This window comes from Carassius carassius, chromosome 8 (genome assembly GCF_963082965.1).
Source record: "Carassius carassius chromosome 8, fCarCar2.1, whole genome shotgun sequence".
Classification (NCBI taxonomy): Eukaryota; Metazoa; Chordata; class Actinopteri; order Cypriniformes; family Cyprinidae; genus Carassius; species Carassius carassius.
The window spans coordinates 29,094,564-29,115,190 of NC_081762.1; the positions used below are offsets into that span (position 1 = coordinate 29,094,564).

The 20,627-nt window shown below is 41.1% G+C and overlaps 1 pseudogene; it reads left to right on the forward strand.

Moving 5' to 3' along the window:
- Positions 1-17,024: 17,024 nt before the first annotated feature.
- Positions 17,025-20,454, forward strand: LOC132145694 (tripartite motif-containing protein 16-like; annotated as a pseudogene).
- The last annotated feature ends 173 nt before the right edge of the window (positions 20,455-20,627 follow it).

Here is a 20,627-nt window from a genome sequence, read left to right on the forward strand (position 1 = left end):
CAAGGTGGTCTGCAGTGAAGGCATCAGGGATGAGAAAGCTGTGCTGAGGCTTATCGGCTTGGGAAACCCGAAATGACACCTTGGACCCATGAAGAACTTGAATATCTTGACGTATATTCCGTAAGGCCAGGTCTTCTGGCTCTCCTTGGATGCCCAGGTGGCGTGTGGCTGCTTGTAAGAGCATAGTCCTCTCTGAGCCATTGTCCAGGATAGCATAGGTGCTAAGAGTGCGCTTACTATGGTGGAGTAGTACTCTAATAACCTTTAATAGCACACGACTTCCATCTACTGGTTTGTCTACATACAGCACTTCAGAAGATGTATTCAATAGACAGCTCTCCTCTTTAGTTGACTTGACCACAGTCTTAGGTGACCTGGAATTAACTTCATGCAGCACTGGTAGGTGTTTACCTTGACAAATGCTACGAGGTTTCCGCGGATTGCACTGGGCTGCTTGGTGAGTTCTAGCACATCGCCAGCACCATTGATTGGTACGGATCCATTCTGATAATTGGTCTGTGGTCAGTTTTACAAGCTCGGTGCATTGACTTAAGAAGTGCTCTGTATTGTTACAGAATGGACAGTAGGGTGCAGTTCTGTTCTTATTGGATGGATTCAGATATGCCAGTAAAACTTCTCTCTCCATTGCCTCTCAAGATCCATGTAGCACAAAAGTGGTCAACCTCTTCTGCCAAGGCTCCTGTCTAGGCCATTGTTTCTCCTGAATGACTCATAATGCAACCAATCAGGTAGATCAGTGAGAGTATAGGTTGTTCCTGGATAATGGAACTTGCTGCCCCTGAACTCAGCTCTCATCTCTGTCGGCAACTTGCTCAGCAAGCGTGCTACATGAGATCAGCACTGTAGCTCTATCTCTCCTGGGGAACCTAGGGATTTAAGCATGCCCACGAGAGCTTGGACCCGTAGTGCGAACTTCTCGAAGGCAGCTTGATCACTGCGCTGAATATCAGGCGAGTCCATAACACTGGCTATTTTATTCAGAGCCATCTAATGAGGCTGGCCAAACTTTAGATTAAGAGCTGCCATGGTATCAGTGTAAGGTCTGGGGGAATTCAGATATGAATCTGCTATCAACCTTGCCTCTTCCAACTTCAAGTGATCCACCAGGATTTGATATTTAAAGAGCTCCATCCCATCAGGGGGTAGTAGATTCTCTAAAGCAATTTTCATCCAAGCAAACTCACTGGGGTCTCTGCGACTGAAATAGGGAATCGACAGCATTCAGACCTCGGTATATCGGCTCAGAATTTAGAGGAATCTGATGTTGAGGATCGATTACAGTTCTCTTGTGGGCCCTCATTTGCAGATATGGCTGTGAGATCACTGCACTGGAATTCAGAAACTGGTCTTGGGCTGCACATCTCGCTGAAATGTGCTGTTCCTCTGTACAGTCAGCATCCCTTAGTGACTGACGATGGCTGAAAGTAGGGGATGTCATGTTGGCAGCTACTTTTTTCTTTGTGGCAGCACAAAACCCATTTCGTACTCATCATAATGATGTGGGGGGTGGGTTTGGCATTTAGGTCTGGTTGAGGCTCTATCATCCATCTTCTAGAGAGAAATGACACACATCCGGCTCGAAGGACTAATGTTATTGAGACTGTATATTGAGTTCTATTGCCGAGTCTTATTTTGTGTGGTGATCACTCTCGGGTGTCAGTCAGGACACAGGAACCAGACCAATTGCTGAATTTAGGTTATTTAATGAACAGTTGAGCAGGCATGGGCAAACAATCTTGCAGTTGGCTTTATGATATATGCATTTTTGTATGTGTGGTTCTGAAATTAAACAAATAACAAATATAAGTAACTGTGGCAGGGGAGGTGTGGTTCAGCGAGGTCTGCGACGGGAGAGAGAGTGAGGAGATCAGCGGTGGTAAGTGAGTTAAGTGAGAAACAAGTGACACCTGCTTCTCATTGCAGTGATTGGCGTGGGGAAGCAGTATTTAAGCCGGCTGGGAACCAGAGGAAAGGGAGAGACCTGAGGACTCGTGGGAGAAACGACCGACGGAAAGCGAGAGCCTGAAAGGATCAATGTTGTGATTCATGCGCATGTGGCGCGACTGTGTGTTTCGTTCATTTTGATTTAGCGTAATAAAGTTCCCACGAGCCTCAGTACGCCGACCCTGGTCTCCTTCCTTCTCTGCCATACGAACTCTATCACAGTAACATCATATAAATTTAGTATCCATATACATTCATCCAATAACTAAACAGTAACTAAACTGTAATGTAAGTAATTACAAGCATCGTCAAAGAAATAATGATTGCCATGAAACACAGTCACATGTACAGAAACGTGACTAAATAAAAAGTGCACCACAGATTATGATGAATATTACTAGTGAAATTTAAAAGCCAAAGATTTGGAAACTCAAGTATCTAGCTATACAATAAACAATATAGCAGAAAATATCTTAATTCAACAGCCAAACATAATATACACTGTGTGTGTAATACTTAACGAGGAGATATTAAATGAATCTAGCAGTGCTTCATCTAGACACTTGCCATAATCACAATATAGCACCCAAACACGATAATCTAAAAGATTAAAAAGGAAATGAGAATAGAAAATTTACGCACACAATATAACTATATTATATCCATGAATGGCACGAATCCGCTCATCTGCACACCCCAGTTACTGCATTCGCTTTCTTTCTTGTGCAGTTCTACCCATAACTGAGCGCTACTCACTGATTATTGCATGCACTCTGGTTGTGTTTAAGCACATAGGTCGGCGCCGGAGTTGCGCATATGTGATTGTTCAATTATCTGCCCTGTCTTTCTTACAAGAGCCATGCTGGAAACCTCCCGTGCTGATGCTCACACAAGTCCAGGCTAAGTATACAGCATGCTGCTAACATTCCCACTACTTCTACACTGTGTGTTTCTCTGCACAGGCCCAGTTCACCCAGGATGCAATCTTCCCAGATGTCCTTCACTCTGGCGCCGGGACACCACGGACCCTGGGTGCATCCACAGCGGAGGATACGAGCCAGGCCCCGGGCGACATCTTGTCCCCCTCTAGTCTTCGAGATTTAAACCCGAAACCGTTTCGCTCCGTTTCGAGACAGAACGCAATGCTGTGATCATCGGAGACTTCATCATCCGAAACAGCACGACTGTGCACGTTCGCAGCACGATGCCGGTGGTGATGATCATCGTGTCAGGACCACTGCCCACATATCGCCGAGGACATGAAAGGTTCAGTAAACTTGTTGCTTTAAATGAATGGTTGTTGTCATAGTGTAAAGGACAGAAACTGCTACTTGTAAAAAATTTGAATCTTTTCTGGGAGCGTCCAAGGCTTTTTCGCGCTGATGACCTGCACCCCAGCAGAGTCGAAGCGGAGCTGCTCTCTGACAACATCTCCAGGGCACTTAGCTCCATGTGACTAGTAAGCCAATTGTCAAATAACTATTTTGATGACTTTTGTTCCACCCGCTTAAATGATAAAAGTACTTGCGCTGTACAATATATTAAGACTGTGTCTGTTCCCCGAATAGTGAGGTCAAAATATAAATTTAATGTAGGTTCTAGAAAAAATCTTATCGTGATTAAACCAGAAAAATGTAAAGTAAATGAACAAAAACAATTTTTAAACTTCGGGCTCATAAATATTAGATCACTCACACCCAAAGCAGTTATTGTCAATGAAATGATAACAGATAATAGTTGTCATATACTATGCTTGACTGAAACCTGGCTAAAACCAAATGATTATATTGGTCTAAATGAGTCTACTCCACTGAATTACTGTCATAAGCATGAGCCCCGTCAGACTGGTCGTGGCGGAGGTGTTGCAGCAATGCAGCTTAATGTTACACTGTCAGATATGCAAAATAAATCTAATGTATCTCTTGCTCTGGCTACTGTGTATAGACTACCAGGGCCATATACAGAATTCTTAAAAGAATTTGCTGATTTTCTCTCAGACCTTATGGTTACAGTTGATAAAGCGCTTATTCATGGGAGATTTTAATATTCACGTTGATATTACAAATGATGCATTAGGACTTGGGTTTAATGAGCTCATAAATTCTTTTGGAGTCAAGCAAAATGTCACCAGGCCCACTCATCGTTGTAATCATACACTAGATTTAATATATATGACATTGGAACTTGCTTATATGGCATGGAATTGATCTTACTGATATAGATATCGTACCTCAAAGTGATGATGTTACAGACCATTTCCTTGTATCGTGCATGCTGCATATCACTGATATTAACTATATGTCTCAGCGTTACCTTCTGGGCAGAACTATTGTTCCAGCCACCAAAGACAGATTCATAAATAACCTGCCTGATTTATCTCAACTGTTATTTGTACCCAAAAATTCACATGAACTAGATGAAATGACTGGCAACATTGGCACTATTTTCTCTAATACATTAGAAGCTGTTGCCCCCATCAAATTGAAAATGGTTAGAGAAAAACGTACTGTGCCATGGTATAACAGTAATACTCACTCTCTCGTGCAAGAAACTCGGAGCCTTGAACGCAAATGGAAAAAACTAACTTGGAAGCTTTTAGAATTGCATGGAAAAACAGTATATCCAGCTATAGACAGGCTCTAAAAACTGCCAGGGCAGAGCATATCCACAAACTTATAGAAAATAACCAAAACAATCCAAGGTTTTTATTTAGCACAGTGGCTAAATTAACAAATAACCAGATGCCACCTGATTCAAATATTCCATCAACGTTTAATAGTAATGACTTTATGAATTTCTTCACTGATAAAATAGATAACATTAGAAATACAATAGTTAATGTAGATTCTACAGCGTCTAACACTTCAGTTTGATCCATCGCACCCAAAGATAAACTGCAGTGCTTTACAACTATAGGACAGGAAGAGCTAAATAAATGTATCACTGTATATAAACCAACAACATGTTTATTACATCCTGTACCCACTAAATTACTGAAAGAGTTGTTACCTGTAGCCAAAGAACCGATTCTCAATATTATTAACTCGTCCTTATCTTTAGGTCACGTCCCAAAACCATTTAAGCTTGCGGTATTTAAGCCTCTTATTAAGAAACCAAAACTAGATCCCAGTGAACTGGCAAATTATGGGCCTATTTCAAATCTTCCATTTATGTCTAAAATTTTAGGAAAAGTTGTGTCTGCTCAATTGAGCTCCTTCCTGCAAAATAATTATCTGTATGAAGATTTTCAGTCAGGTTTCAGGCCCCACTATAGCACAGAATCTGCACACGACTCACAAAGCGCTGAACAAAGTCAAAGATAAACATAAAATTAACAAAACAGATGACACAGTAAAACAATGGAACATAGATACAATCCAAATGTAAAAATTTAAAAAGCCTGGGAATAAAGATATGCTTTCAACTTCATTTTAAATTTTGTTATAGAAGGTGAAAGGCGAATGTCCAGTGGAAGTTGGTTCCAAAGACGGGGGGCAGCAATAGAAAAAGCCCTATTACCCTTCGTTTTTAAACGTAAGCGAGGGGACAACTAAAAGAGCTCTATCAGAAGATCTTAGAGATCTGGAGGATGAAACCGGAATAAGCTGATCTGAGAGCTAAGATGGAGCTTGACCATTAAGAGCTTTAAAAACAAATAACAACATTTTAAATTGAATTCTAAAATAGACAGGAAGCCAGTGTCCCTGTCCCAGGAAGCCTTTGTCCCAGTCAACAGCCTTGCAGCAGCATTTTGCACCATCTGTAAGCGTGCAATGTATGACTGAGGAAGACCCAGACATAATGAATTACAGTAGTCAAGGCGGGAGGTAATAAAAGCATGAATGACTTTCTCCAGGTCATTAAAAGTTAAAAATGATTTCAGTCTCGAGATGATCCTTAACTGATAAAAACTTTTCTTGACAACTGTATTAATTTGCTTAGTTAAGCAAAGTTCAGAGTCCAGAATGACACCAAGGTTCCTGACCTGGGAGGAGACTGAGGGGAAATGCTTGCCAAGCTCATTTATGAGACCACTTCTCAACTTAGGGGGGCCAAAGTCAATTACCTCTGTTTTATTTTCATTTAATCGAAGAAAGCTATTGGACAGCCATTTTTTGATGTCCCCAAGACAGGCCAATAAGGGTTCAATGGTCCCGCCAGCTTTCAATGGTATGTACTGTACAACTGGGTATAATTAGCATATAGATGAAATGAAACATTATGTCTCCTAATAATGTCTCCCAAAGGTCGCATAAATAAATTAAAAAGAAGTGGCCCTAAAATGGATCCTTGGGGCACTCCACAGATAGTAGGAGCAATAGACGAAGAAAACTTACCTAACTCAACAGAAAAAGAAAAAGATATCCTAGCTGTCCGATCGCTACCATTTTGTTTATTTAAATGGGGAGTCATCTCATTTATCACCAGTAAAATATGGAGTGCCACAATGATCCGTCCTAGGTCCCCTTCTATTTTCAATTTACATGTTGCCCCTTGTTAATATTATTAGAAAATATGGGATTAGTTTCCACTGTTATGCTGATGATACTCAGCTATATATCTCAACGAGACCATATGAAACTTCTAAATTATCTAAGCTAACAGATTGTGTTAATAATGTAAAAGATTGGATGACCAATAATTTTCCTATTAAATTTGGCTAAGACAGAGATATTAATTATTGGACAAAAAAACAGTACACACAATTTTGTAGAGTACAATTTGCAACAAGACGGATGTACTATTACTTCGTCTACAGTCAAAATTCTGGGTGTTATATTAGACAGCAACTAGTCTTTTGAAAATCATATTTCCCATGTTACAAAAATTGCATTCTTCCATCTTAGAAATATTGCCAAACTACGAAACATGGCACCTGTTTCTGATGCAAAAAAAGCACAACTTTACCTTTCCTTCTACGCCTGTAGAGGTTTACCCATTCGATGCCGTGAGTAGGATGCTCCCATCGAATGTCGGCGAGAACCTCCCGGCTAGACAAACTTACCTTTTCCAATCCTTCGGCCAGCAAAGCTTACCCATTTGATGCGTGTGCTCCCATTGGATGCCAGCGAGAGCCTCCTGGCCAGACAACCTTTCCTTTCCTTTTTACAATCGCCAAGCTGACCTATCCATTTTGCGAATATCCAGCTCCCACGGGAGCCCGGTAAGAACCTCATTTTCCATTCTACGGTCATCGAGGCTTACCCGTTCGATTCCGTGAGTACAAGCTCCCATCGGATGTCAGTGAGAGCGTCACGGCCACCCAAACTTACCTCTTCCATCCTACAGCCTGTGACGCTGACCCAGCAGATACAGCGAGCATGAAGTTCCTGTTGGATGCTGGTGAAAGCTTCTTGGCCACACAACTTTACCTTTCCGTATTACATCCGGAGAGACTTACCCGTTCGATGCCGTGAGTACAAGCTCCTGTCGGACGTCGGCAAGAGTCTCCAGACTAGACAAACTTACCTGTTCCTTTTCTACGGTCAGAGAGGCTTACCCGTTCGATCGTGTGTGCTCCCGTCGGACGTTGGCGATAGCCTCCAGGCCAGACAACCTTACTTTTCCAATCTATGGTCGGCGAGACTAACCTGTTCGATCATGTGAGCTCCCGTCGGATGTCAGCGAGTGTCTCCCGGCCACATAACTTCCATTCGAAGGTAGGCGAGGCATAACCATCCGACACCACGAGTCTCGACCTCCCATCAAATACTGTCTAAACTCTCTCTGCTATCCTTACAACTTTTCCCCCCGCCTGTCCAGGTTTACCCGTTCGATGTTCTGAGTTGATACCCCATTGGATGCAGGGGGGCCTCCCAGCACGGGTTTTCTTTTCCTCTCCCCATCCGGCGAGGCTTACCCGTCTGATGCGTGTGCTCCCGTCAGACGTTGGTGAGAGTTTTGCCGGTCGGGTACCATACTTGCTGCCCGCAAGCGAGTCTCATCCATCTGATGCCGTGAGTATCGACCTCCCATCGGATGTCGCAAGAGTCTCCTTGTAGGTCAGCCCAAAAACCTTTTTATCTGTCAAACCGAGAGGACCCAGACCTCCGTCGTCCTGAGTCTTAATCTCCAGTCGGAGGCTTCATGGGCCCTCTCAGTCAGCCATATGCCCTTTGCCCTCTGAATAGCAGGGGCTTATCAGCCAGTAGGGCCCGTATGCCGACACCGTGACCTATTCCAGTCGAGGCAACTCGGGCCCTCACGGTCGGGCTGTACAACCACACTGCTCCTCCTCATCGGCCGGTAGGGCTCACTGTTCCAACGCTGTGAGTTCCTGTTGAGCATCGGCTCGAGCCCTACCGACCGGGCAACTCTAACCACATAGTCCAGTACCTGCAGCCGCTAGGGCCTACCCTTCCAACACTTAAGTCACTCCCACTGGAGTAAGTAGGCTCTTCCGGCCTGCCAACGAGATGACTTCTCAGAAAAATAAAATCAGCCCCCACCAGTACTCAATGCTATTTTGGGGGGCGTTTTTAATCTGGTGGCTGTCCTCTCGTCCATTTGCTTTTTGGGGGGTACTCTAGGTTCGGGGCATTCCTGAGCTCGGAGCCCTTTCCCGGACAGCACACCACATAAGCATACCATACCTCAGCTAATTATATGTAAGTGTGAACTCGTGAAATGATGTTTTAGTAACAAGATTCGGGAGGAGCGCGTCAGATACTTAGCTTAATCAACATAGGTCGACCACAATCAAGTATTCAATTTTATAGTATAAATATCACTGACTTATCTCTATCCATTGACGGTTTATCAGCATCCCTCCTCCACCCCATCTCCTCAAGTCAAGTCAAGTCACCTTTATTTATATAGCGCTTGAAACAAAATACATTGCGTCAAAGCAACTGAACAACATTCATTAGGAAAACAGTGTGTCAATAATGCAAAATTACAGTTAAAGGCAGTTCATCATTGAATTCAATGATTTGATCTCTGTGCAGTTTAAATAGTGTCTGTGCATTCATTTGCAATCAAGTCAATAATATCGCTGTAAATAAAGTGACCCCAACTAAGCAAGCCAGAGGCGACAGCAGCAAGGAACCAAAACTCCATCGGTGACAGAATGGAGAAAAAAACCTTAGTAGAAACCAGGCTCTGTTGGGGGGGGGGGGCAGTTCTCCTCTGACCAGACGAAACCAGCAGTTCAATTCCAGACTGCAGCAAAGTCAGATTGTGCAGAAGAATCATCTGTTTCCTGTGGTCTTTTCCTGGCGGTCGTCTGAGACAAGGTCTTTACAGGGGATCTGGATCTGGGGCTAGCTGTCCTGGTCTTCACTGTCTTACAGGGCTGTAGAGGTCCTTTCTAGGTGCTGATCCACCATCTGGTCTGGATACGTACTGGATCCGGGTGACTGCAGTGACCCTCTGATCTGGATACAGACTGGATCTGGTGGCTACTGTGACCTCTGAATAAGAGAGAAATAGAATAATATCAGCGTAGATCATTCAGGGCTTTATAACTAATAAGCAATATTTTAAAATCTATACAATGTTCCTCACTTCGAGTTCACTTTATAAATAGACGGAGAAGGGTGGTACTCTAGGTTCGGGGCATTCCAGAGCTTGGAACCCTTCCCCGGACAGCATGCCAAATACACATACCATACCTCAGCTAATTATTGTGACGGTGGGGTGAAGGAAAGTCAGGAAACAGATGCGAGTTAACAGTTTTAATGAAGTGAGATGAACAATAAGACACAAAGGAACAATGAGGCTGAGAAGACGATACTCCGTGGTGGTGGTGATGTGGTGAGGAATCCGGATGATGGCGAGGGGAGGTGAGTAGTCCGGATGATGACAGTGAGTAGGCAGCAGGAGGGGATGGCACAGGAACTGCGGGGAATAGAGCCGAAGGTAAGTGTCCGTGGCTGAGTGGATGTGCGGAGAGTGGATGAGGTTCTGGGGAAAAACACAGACATCCAACGCAGACAACACTAAAGCCAACAAACAGGGTAACCGACATTAAACAACGATCTCACAAACACAAGACGTGAGACAAGCCAATATATAGTGGATGAGCTCTTGCTGATGACAATTAACGGAGACGCCCACAAGCTAATCAGTGCAGAAGAGAAACACACAGATTTCACCACATAGTGCAAACACCCCGAGATCACGGTTTACCAACCGTGACAATTATATGTAAGCGTGAACTTGTGAATTAGGGATAGGGGGAGTTCTTGGGTTCGGGTTATGTTCCGGGCCCAGACCCTTCCCCCATGACAGCATGCCAAAATATGCTTACTATTTACTATCAAATTAGATGTAAGGGTGAACTCTAGATTAAAAACACATCTTTTTTGCCAAGCATTCGAATAATGCATCTCATAATTTTTTTTACTGCAGTTGTATCTGATGAAATGTGCATTATTATTCTTTAGCTTTGGTTAAACTAATTAATTTTACTTTGTTGGAACAGCAGCTACGCTAATTATGTCTCTATTTGTTTCTCTGTTTTGCCACAGGATTTAACTAGGATTAATTTATGAGGTCAGATCTAAATCAACTTTGGCCAGTGCTGAACACAATACCATTTACCTCATTCCTACATATAAAACCATGATCAAACGTAGCAAACCAATAGGAAAAAAATATAATAGTGTGGTCAGATGCGCTATAGAAAGACTAAAAGGTTGTTTAATATGCACAGACTTGTTATGTTTTTAATAACATGCACATTGATGAGACTACAGAGACTATTACAGACTACATAAACTTCTGTGTGGATAATGTACTTAATAAAAAGATCGTTTTCATATATCCGAACAATAAGCTGTATGTAACTAAGGAGCTGAAGGATTGCATTAATCTGGAAAAAAAAAACTGCATTTAAAAACAAAGATTATGTTGAATTGATAATCATACAAAAATGCTCAGTTGTCAGTTAAGGCAAGAAAGATTTGACTGAGTATAATTTTACCACCCTAAACTCTAAAAATATGTGGAACACTCTAAAAAAAAATGTTACAAGTATGGAACCAAGTAAACCACGTAAATGTGAAATGGATGAGGTTGCTATAGCAAATGAGCTATCCGATTTTTGCCTTCGGTTTGAAACGCAGGATTTTTCAGATCAATGCAATCGTATTGTAGACTCTGTAGTCTGTCTTTTAAAAACTTCTTTTAAAAACGTGCGGTAGAACTTTTTAACAAATAGAACACAACAGGTTAAGGTAAATAGTACATTATTGGATTCCAAATTCATTAGAACAGGAGCCCCACGAGGATGTTTAACTTCCCAGTCCTCTTCACATTGTACACAAATGGTTGTGTGAGGGAAACCACCAACTATGTTGTAAAATTCAGTGATGACAGCCATACTTAGTTTGTCATACAAAGACCAAGATATATCAAGGTCTTATCATGATGAAATTAAACAGTTTGTGGAGAGATGTGTTGTACACCATCTTGTTGTCAATGTGAAGAAAACCGAGGAGATGATCTTTGAATCCCAAGTCAATTGGAGATTACAGTCCAGTTTTTTCCCATAATGTTCCTATTATCCAGTGTATTGCTAGTTACTAAGAAATAGTAACTAGTTACAGTTACTAGTTACTTAATTCAAAAAGTAACTCAATTACTTTGTTGATTACTTACACCAAAAATTAATGCATTACTGTTAAAAGTAACTTTTTAGTTACTTTTTTAAAGAACTTTCTTTAATGTTCACATTAATGCGCTTTTATGCGTTATGGTCTATGCAAACACAAAGTAAAACAGAAAGTAATTTTTAAACACTATTTCGATTACGTCAGACCAGCACAAACTGAATATTGTATATCACAAGGATTTCCGAAATAAATAACAAAACACCTGAATAATATATTCAGAATCAAAAACTAAAGTGGCTTCTGCATCATAAAAGCTGTTGTGTTGAGCCCTTAAAAATGTTCCTTTCACAGCTTAAGTATGAAAACTATCAACAATGGACAACATAACACAGAACATTTTGAAATAAATAAATGAAAGCAATCTGAATTATTCAGAATCAATTTCGAGAAACATACATACATACATATACATATACATATATACATACAGTATAGACCAAAAGTTTGGACACACCTTCTCATTCAAAGAGTTTTCTTTATTTTCATGACTATGAAAATTGTAGAGTCACACTGAAGGCATCAAAACTATGAATTAACACATGTGGAATTATATACATAACAAAAAAGTGTGAAACAACTGAAAATATGTCATATACATACAACAAACATAACCCCAGGTATTTATTCAATACAGTGGCTAAATTAACGAAAAATAAAGCCTCAACAAGTGTTGACATTTCCCAACACCACAGCAGTAATGACTTTATGAACTACTTTACTTCTAAAATCGATACTATTAGAGATAAAATTGCAACCATTCAGCCGTCAGCTACAGTATCACATCAGACAGTGCACTATAGACCCCCTGAGGAACAGTTCCACTCATTCTCTACCATAGGAGAGGAAGAATTGTATAAACTTGTTAAATCATCTAAACCAACAACATGTATGTTAGACCCTATACCATCTAAGCTCCTGAAAGAGGTGCTTCCAGAAGTCATAGATCCTCTTCTGACTATTATTAATTCCTCATTGTCATTAGGACATGTCCCCAAAACCTTCAAACTGGCTGTTATTAAGCCTCTCATCAAAAAACCACAACTTGACCCCAAAGAACTAGTTAATTATAGACCAATCTCGAATCTCCCTTTTCTGTCCAAGATACTAGAAAAGGTGGTATCCACACAATTATATTCCTTCTTAGAGAAAAATGGTATATGTGAGGATTTCCAGTCAGGATTTAGACCGTATCATAGTACTGAGACTGCTCTTCTTAGAGTTACAAATGATCTGCTCTTATCATCTGATCGTGGGTGTATCTCTCTATTAGTTTTATTGGATCTTAGTGCTGCGTTTGACACAATTGACCACAACATTCTTTTGCATAGACTTGAATACTTTGTTGGCATCAGTGGAAGTGCATTAGCATGGTTTAAATCGTACTTATATGACCGCCATCAGTTCGTAGCAGTGAATGAAGATGTATCCTATCGATCACAAGTGCAGTATGGAGTACCTCAAGGCTCAGTACTAGGGCCGCTACTCTTCACGCTTTATATGTTACCCTTGGGAGATATCATCAGGAAACATGGTGTTAGCTTTCACTGTTATGCTGATGATACTCAGCTCTATATTTCTTCGCAGCCCGGTGAAACACACCAATTTGAAAAACTAATGGATTGCATAGTCGATATAAAAAACTGGATGACGAGTAATTTCTTACTGCTAAATTCTGAAAAAACAGAGGTGTTAATTATAGGACCTAAAAACTCTGCTTGTAATAACCTAGAACACTGTCTAAGACTTGATGGTTGCTCTGTCAATTCTTCATCATCAGTTAGGAACCTAGGTGTGCTACTTGATCGCAATCTTTCCTTAGAAAGCCACGTTTCTAGCATTTGTAAAACTGCATTTTTCCATCTCAAAAATATATCTAAATTACGGCCTATGCTCTCAATGTCAAATGCAGAAATGTTAATCCATGCATTTATGACCTCAAGGTTAGATTATTGTAATGCTTTATTGGGTGGTTGTTCTGCACGCTTAGTAAACAAACTACAGCTAGTCCAAAATGCAGCAGCAAGAGTTCTTACTAGAACCAGGAAGTATGACCATATTAGCCCGGTCCTGTCAACACTGCACTGGCTCCCTATCAAGCATCGCATAGATTTTAAAATATTGCTTATTACTTATAAAGCCCTGAATGGTTTAGCACCTCAGTATTTGAATGAGCTCCTTTTACATTATAATCCTCTACGTCCGCTACGTTCTCAAAACTCAGGCAATTTGATAATACCTAGAATATCAAAATCAACTGCAGGCGGCAGATCCTTTTCCTATTTGGCGCCCAAACTCTGGAATAACCTACCTAACATTGTTCGGGAGGCAGACACACTCTTGCAGTTTAAATCTAGATTAAAGACCCATCTCTTTAACCTGGCATACACATAACATACTAATATGCTTTTATTATCCAAATCCGTTAAAGGATTTTTAGGCTGCATTAATTAGGTAAACTGGAACCGGAAACACTTCCCATAACAACCTATGTACTTGCTACATCATTAGAAGAATGGCATCTACGCTAATATTTGTCTGTTTCTCTCTTGTTCCGAGGTCACCGTGGCCACCAGATCCAGTCTGTGTCCAGATCAGAGGGTCACTGCAGTCACCCGGATCCAGTACGTATCCAGACCAGATGGTGGATCAGCACCTAGAAAGGACCTCTACATCCCTGAAAGACAGCGGAGACCAGGACAACTAGAGCCCCAGACACAGATCCCCTGTAAAGACCTTGTCTCAGAGGAGCACCAGGTCAAGACCACAGGAAACAGATGATTCTTCTGCACAATCTGACTTTGCTGCAGTCTGAAATTGAACAACTGGTTTCGCCTGGTCAGAGGAGAAGTGGCCCCCCATCTGTGCCTGGTTTCTCCCAAGGTTTTTTTCTCCATTCTGTCACCGATGGAGTTTCGGTTCCTTGCCGCTGTGGCCTCTGGCTTGCTTAGTTGGGGACACTTCATCTACAGCGATATCGTTGACTTGATTGCAAATAAATGCACAGACACTATTTAACTGAACAGAGATGACATAACTGAATCCAATGATGAACTGCCTTTAACTATCATTTTTGCATTATTGACACTGTTTTCCTAATGAATGTTGTTCAGTTGCTTTGACGCAATGTATTTTGTTTAAAGCGCTATATAAATAAAGGTGACATTGACATTGACATATACTAGGTTCTTCAAAGTAGCCACCTTTTGCTTTGATTACTGCTTTGCACACTCTTGGCATTCTCTTGATGAGCTTCAATGGTTTTCACTTCACAGGTGTGCCCTGTCAGGTTTAATAAGTGTAATTTCTTGCCTTATAAATGGGGTTGGGACCATCAGTTGTGTTGTGCAGAAGTCAGGTGGATACACAGCTGATAGTCCTACTGAATAGACTGTTAGAATTTGTATTATGGCAAGAAAAAAGCAGCTAAGTACAGGAAAACGAGTGGCCATCATTACTTTAAGAAATGAAGGTCAGTCAGTCCGAAAAATAGGGAAAACTTTGAAAGTGTCCCCAAGTGCAGTCACAAAAACCATCAAACGCTACAAAGAAACTGGCTCACATGCGGACCGCCCCAGGAAAGGAAGACCAAGAGTCACCTCTGCTGCGGAGGATAAGCCTCAGAAATCAGATTAGAGACCAAGTCAATGGCACACGGAGTTCTAGCAGCAGACACATCTCTAGAACAACTGTTAAGAGGAGACTGTGTGAATCAGGCCTTCATGGTAGAATATCTGCTAGGAAACCACTGCAAAAGAAAGGCAACAAGCAGAAGAGACTTGTTTGGGCTAAAGAACACAAGGAATGGACATTAGACCAGTGGAAATCTGTGCTTTGGTCTGATGAGTCCAAATTTGAGATCTTTGGTTCCAACCACCGTGTCTTTGTGCGACGCAGAAAAGGTGAGCGGATGGACTCTACATGCCTGGTTCCCAACGTGAAGCATGGAGGAGGAGGTGTGATGGTGCTTTGCTGGTGACACTGTTGGGGATTTATTCAAAATTGAAGGCATACTGAACCAGCATGGCTACCACAGCATCTTGCAGCGGCTTGTTATTCCATCCGGTTTGCTTTTAGTTGGACCATCATTTATTTTTCAACAGGACAATGACCCCAAACACACCTCCAGGCTGTGTAAGGGCTATTTGACCAAGAAGGAGAGTGATGGGGTGCTGCGCCAGATGACCTGGCCTCCACAGTCACCGGACCTGAACCCAATCGAGATGGTTTAGGGGTGAGCTGGACCGCAGACAGAAGGCAAAAGGCCAACAAGTGCTAAGCATCTCTCAGGGAACTCCTTCAAGACTGTTGGAAGACCATTTTAGGTGACTACCTCTTGAAGCTCACCAAGAGAATGCCAAGAGTGTGCAAAGCAGTAATCAAAGCTAAAGGTGGCTACTTTGAAGAACCTACAATATGACATATTTTCAGTTGTTTCACACTTTTTTTTGTTATGTATATAATTCCACATATAATTCCACATGTGTTAATTCATAGTTTTGATGCCTTCAGTGTGAATCTACAATTTTCATAGTCATGAAAATAAAGAAAACTCTTTGAATGAGAAGATATGTCCAAACTTTCGGTCTGTACTGTGTGTGTATATATATATATATATATATATATATATATATATATATAAGACAAGAACCAGAAAGACACCGCTTACATTTGACTAAAAGGTTTTTGTTTTTATGCTCAACTAAAGTGAAATAATGAGCATATTTCCCCTTTGAGAAACTCGTGTTGCTCTCGCCTTGACTCGCCATGACTGCCGCACATACTTGAATAAACGGAAACACGCCCACAGTGCGTCTTCGTGTTTACAGTGGTTGGCATCCACCAATCCTACAATGCGTCGCTGCTGCAAACAATTTAGGCTGCACTACAGTCAAAATTAATTAATTTTTAAAAAAGTAACGGACAATGCATCATATGGTAACGGTAACAGAGTTAATTTATTGAAAAAGTAATGCGTTACATTATTAGTTACAGTAATGCGTTACTAATAACCCGTTACTGACCAACACTGCTATTTTCAAGATGTACTATTACAAATACCTTGGTATTCACATGTTCCAAGATATAACAGAGCCTGTATTTCTTGAGAAGGCTGAGACTCTATGGTGTTAACAGTAATATCAGGTAGTTATTCTGTCAAGCTGTGCTGGAGAATGTGATTCGATAGGGAATTCATATGTGGTATGGTAACTTTTTACAGTGCAGTTAAAGACTAAGCTCAAACAGCTTTGAAGATTGTGGGCATGAAAGAGCATTCTTAGCTCCAGACCCTGTAATAACATAGCTGGGTTATGGGCATGAGCCAAATAAAGTTTCTTCCAGGATCTCAACACCTCATGTCAAAAAGTTTCAAACCCTGCGTGTGTATAATGTTCATGTGCAAGTTACATTTGTGTATTACTGTAGTTTTATTTTAAGGTGTTTATCCCACTTTGTGTTCTCACTAACTCTGAGTTTCTGTATGAGACTGACACCTAGTGGACATTTCAGTATGTGAGTTTTCAGATTTACAGACACACTTGTTTTGCACACGTCTCTCAAACACAGAACCAGGAAACTCAGTTAAAAGAAACTGAAACTGTTCTGCTGTTGAGCTGTTGTTTGTGTGTCCGTATTGCTGTAGTGAAATGGCTGAAGCCAGTGTTTTTTCAGTGGAGCAGTTCAGCTGTCCAGTGTGTCTGGATCTCCTGAAGGATCCTGTGGCCATTCCCTGTGGACACAGTTACTGTATGAGCTGCATTACAGACTGCTGGGATCAAGAGGATCAGAAGAGAGTCTACAGCTGTCCTCAAGTGCAGACAGACCTTCAGTCCAAGACCTGCTTTAGCTAAAAACACCATGCTGGCTGAAGTGGTGGAGAAACTGAAGAAGACCAAACTAAAAGCTGCTGTTCCTGCTGGACCTGGAGACGTGGAGTGTGACATCTGTACTGGAAGAAAACACAAAGCTGTCAAGTCCTGTCTGGTGTGTCTGGAGTCTTACTGTCAAACTCACTTTGAGCGTCATGAAGAGTTTCGTTCAGGAAAGAGACACAAAGTGACTGATGCCACCGGACGACTGCAGCAGATGATCTGCCAGAAACATGAGAAGCTTCTGGAGGTTTTCTGTCGTACTGACCAGCAATGTGTTTGCATGCTGTGTGCAATGGATGAACATAAAAACCACGAGACTGTGTCAACTGCAGCAGAGAGGACAGAGAAAGAGGTATGAACTGAAATCACACATTTAATGCTGACCCTTCAAGTGTTTCTCCTCACTGTAGTCTCCAGCTGTATCATGAGTGCATCATGTGATCTACTCTCCCATTGGGAGTTACTACATGACTCTGTGCATTAGAGCATGAGCTCAACTTTACTCACCTTTGACACATCGCTCAAGATTTCTGCTATAACTGTGCATCCATTAGAGTTATTGTTTTTGTCCATTCCCTCACATTAATTCTTGATCGCAGAATAATGATGATAATAAACATATGCCCTCCTTCATATGTGAGGACTTCATGGAAACTAAATTCAATTAATTATCTTAAAACTCTGAGAAACACTGTAGAGAAGATATTTTTAATCAAACAGGCACAATTTTACATGCTTTTGTGATAGCTTTGTGTGATATGTGAGGTTTGCTGTTTTGAATGTCTCCTCCAGAAACACTTGAAGGAGACACTGTGAAATCCAGCAGAGAATCCAGCAGCGACAGAAAGATCTTGAGCAGCTGAGAGACGCTGTGGAGTCTCATCAGGTGAGTTTGGAGAAGAAGAGAAGTTTGAGACTCAGTTTGACTCCTCTTTCAGTCCCACTGAAGCCGCTGTGAAGAAGCAGTAAGAGCTGATTGTGATGTGTGTCTCACAGCGCTCTGCACAGACAGCAGTGGAGGACAGTGAGAGGATCTTTACTGAGCTCATCCGCTCCATTGAGAGAAGCCGCTCTGAGGTGACACAGCGGATCAGAGATCAGGAAAAGACTGCAGTGAGTCGAGCTGAAGGACAAATGGAGCGACTGGAGCAAGAGATTGAAGATCTGAAGAAGAGAAACACTGAGCTGGAGCAGCTTTCACACACAGACGATCACATCCATTTCCTGCAGGTAACCCAACTGTAGAGCAGGTTACTGAGGACAGTGTGAGATAGTGAGGTCTTTGAGTCATGTGTGTTGTTATTCCTGCAGTGTCTTCAGTCTCTCTCAGCTCCTCCTGAATCTACAGAAAACATCTCTGTCAGTTTCCTCTTTTCTTTTGATGGAGTGAGAGAATCTGTCTGTCAGCTGAGACTCAAACTGGAGGATTTCTGCAAAGAGGAGATGAAAAAGATATCTGGTAAAATATTAGAGATTCATCTGCTCTCTGTAACGAGACAAACATCATCTAATATCATAAAGAAAATGTGAGAAATGTCTAAGTGTTTATATCTGTTATTTTCTCAGTCAGTAACATTGTTCCCAGGAGCAGAGAGGACTTCCTACAATGTAAGTCACTAACAAACACAATCACACTCACTTTTAGTTTAGTTTGACAGAAGATACATTCATACTGATGTTTACTGTGAATTACTCCTTTTATTTTAATCTAAAGCTGTAATCAGATTATTTATTAATAATAATTAACACTCATTTAACAAACCAGCATACGAATAAAACATATGATGCCCAACAGTTCATCCATCACCAGCAGCATTACAACAACCAATCCTGTACATTTCTAAAAATACAGCTTGATATCTTTGTCCGTTAGTGTGAATTGCAGCCCAACATGTGAATGTGTTTGCATTTGTGTTTATGTAAAAGAAAGAACGCATTACTGAACAAAATGAATCCATTTTTGATAAAAGCACTTTTTTTTTTAAATCTGTGCAAATAGTTTTTACAGTTCAGCTACAAAAAAAAAGGATTTGGCTTCAATGCTAAAGAAATTTGGGATAAACGTGAAAGTAAGTTGAGAGAAGCGAAATCTGGACATGAAACACTCCAGATGCAAACTTTCAATGTGAGAAGAACAGTTTTTGAAGTGAATTCATGAACATCATAACACAACTCTGATAGATCAAAACACTCTTTAAAATAAATACATAAGAATAGATAAGATATAAATAAGATAGAAGCTTATCTTTTACAACTCTTGATTACAGTGTTTTGTTTCTTCATCAGATCGTCATCAGTTCACTCTGGATCCAAACACTGCACAGAAACATCTCTCTCTGTCTGAAGGGAACAGATTGGTGACTTACACTGGCACAGCTCAGCCGTATCCTGATCATCCAGACAGATTTGATGGTTATCGTCAGGTGTTGTGTAGAGAGAGTGTGAGTGGACGCTGTTACTGGGAGCTTGAGTGGAGTGGGACTGGTGTGAATATATCAGTGTCATATAAGAGCATCAGCAGGAAGGGATCTGGTTACGAGTGTGTGTTTGGACGTAATGATCAGTCCTGGAGACTGCGCTGCTCTCCCTCTAGTTTCTCATTCTGGCACGATAACAAACAGACTAAACCCCCTGTTTCCTCCAGCTGCAGGAGAATAGGAGTGTATGTGGATCACAGAGCAGGAACTCTGTCCTTCTACAGCGTCTCTGACTCAATGAACCTCATCCACACAGTCCAGACCACATTCACTCAGCCGCTGTATCCTGGGTTTAGTGTTGTGGGTTCAGTCAAACTCTCTGATCTGACAACATAAATACAGACTGATTCTGTATATATATATATAATATTGTTAGATTCACAAAATGTGAGCAGTGGTTTAATTACAAGCAGTATTGTTAATAACACACAGAAACAGTCTCGCCCCTTAAAACAGCTCGTTTCAGACAGAATAAGGTTTGAAAATAATTATCTACATTTATATATTTTTTAGCAAAACACTTTACTATTAACTGACAGTAACATAAATTATACAATACTATAACTGAGCGAATACTTTTTCATCAGATTAATCTAATATTGATTATAAACTAAGTCAAATTCTTTGTCTCTGGAATGGCTTTGTATTTTCATAATCTGATACAGCTGTGCTCTTATTACACATAAGAGGAGCTTTAA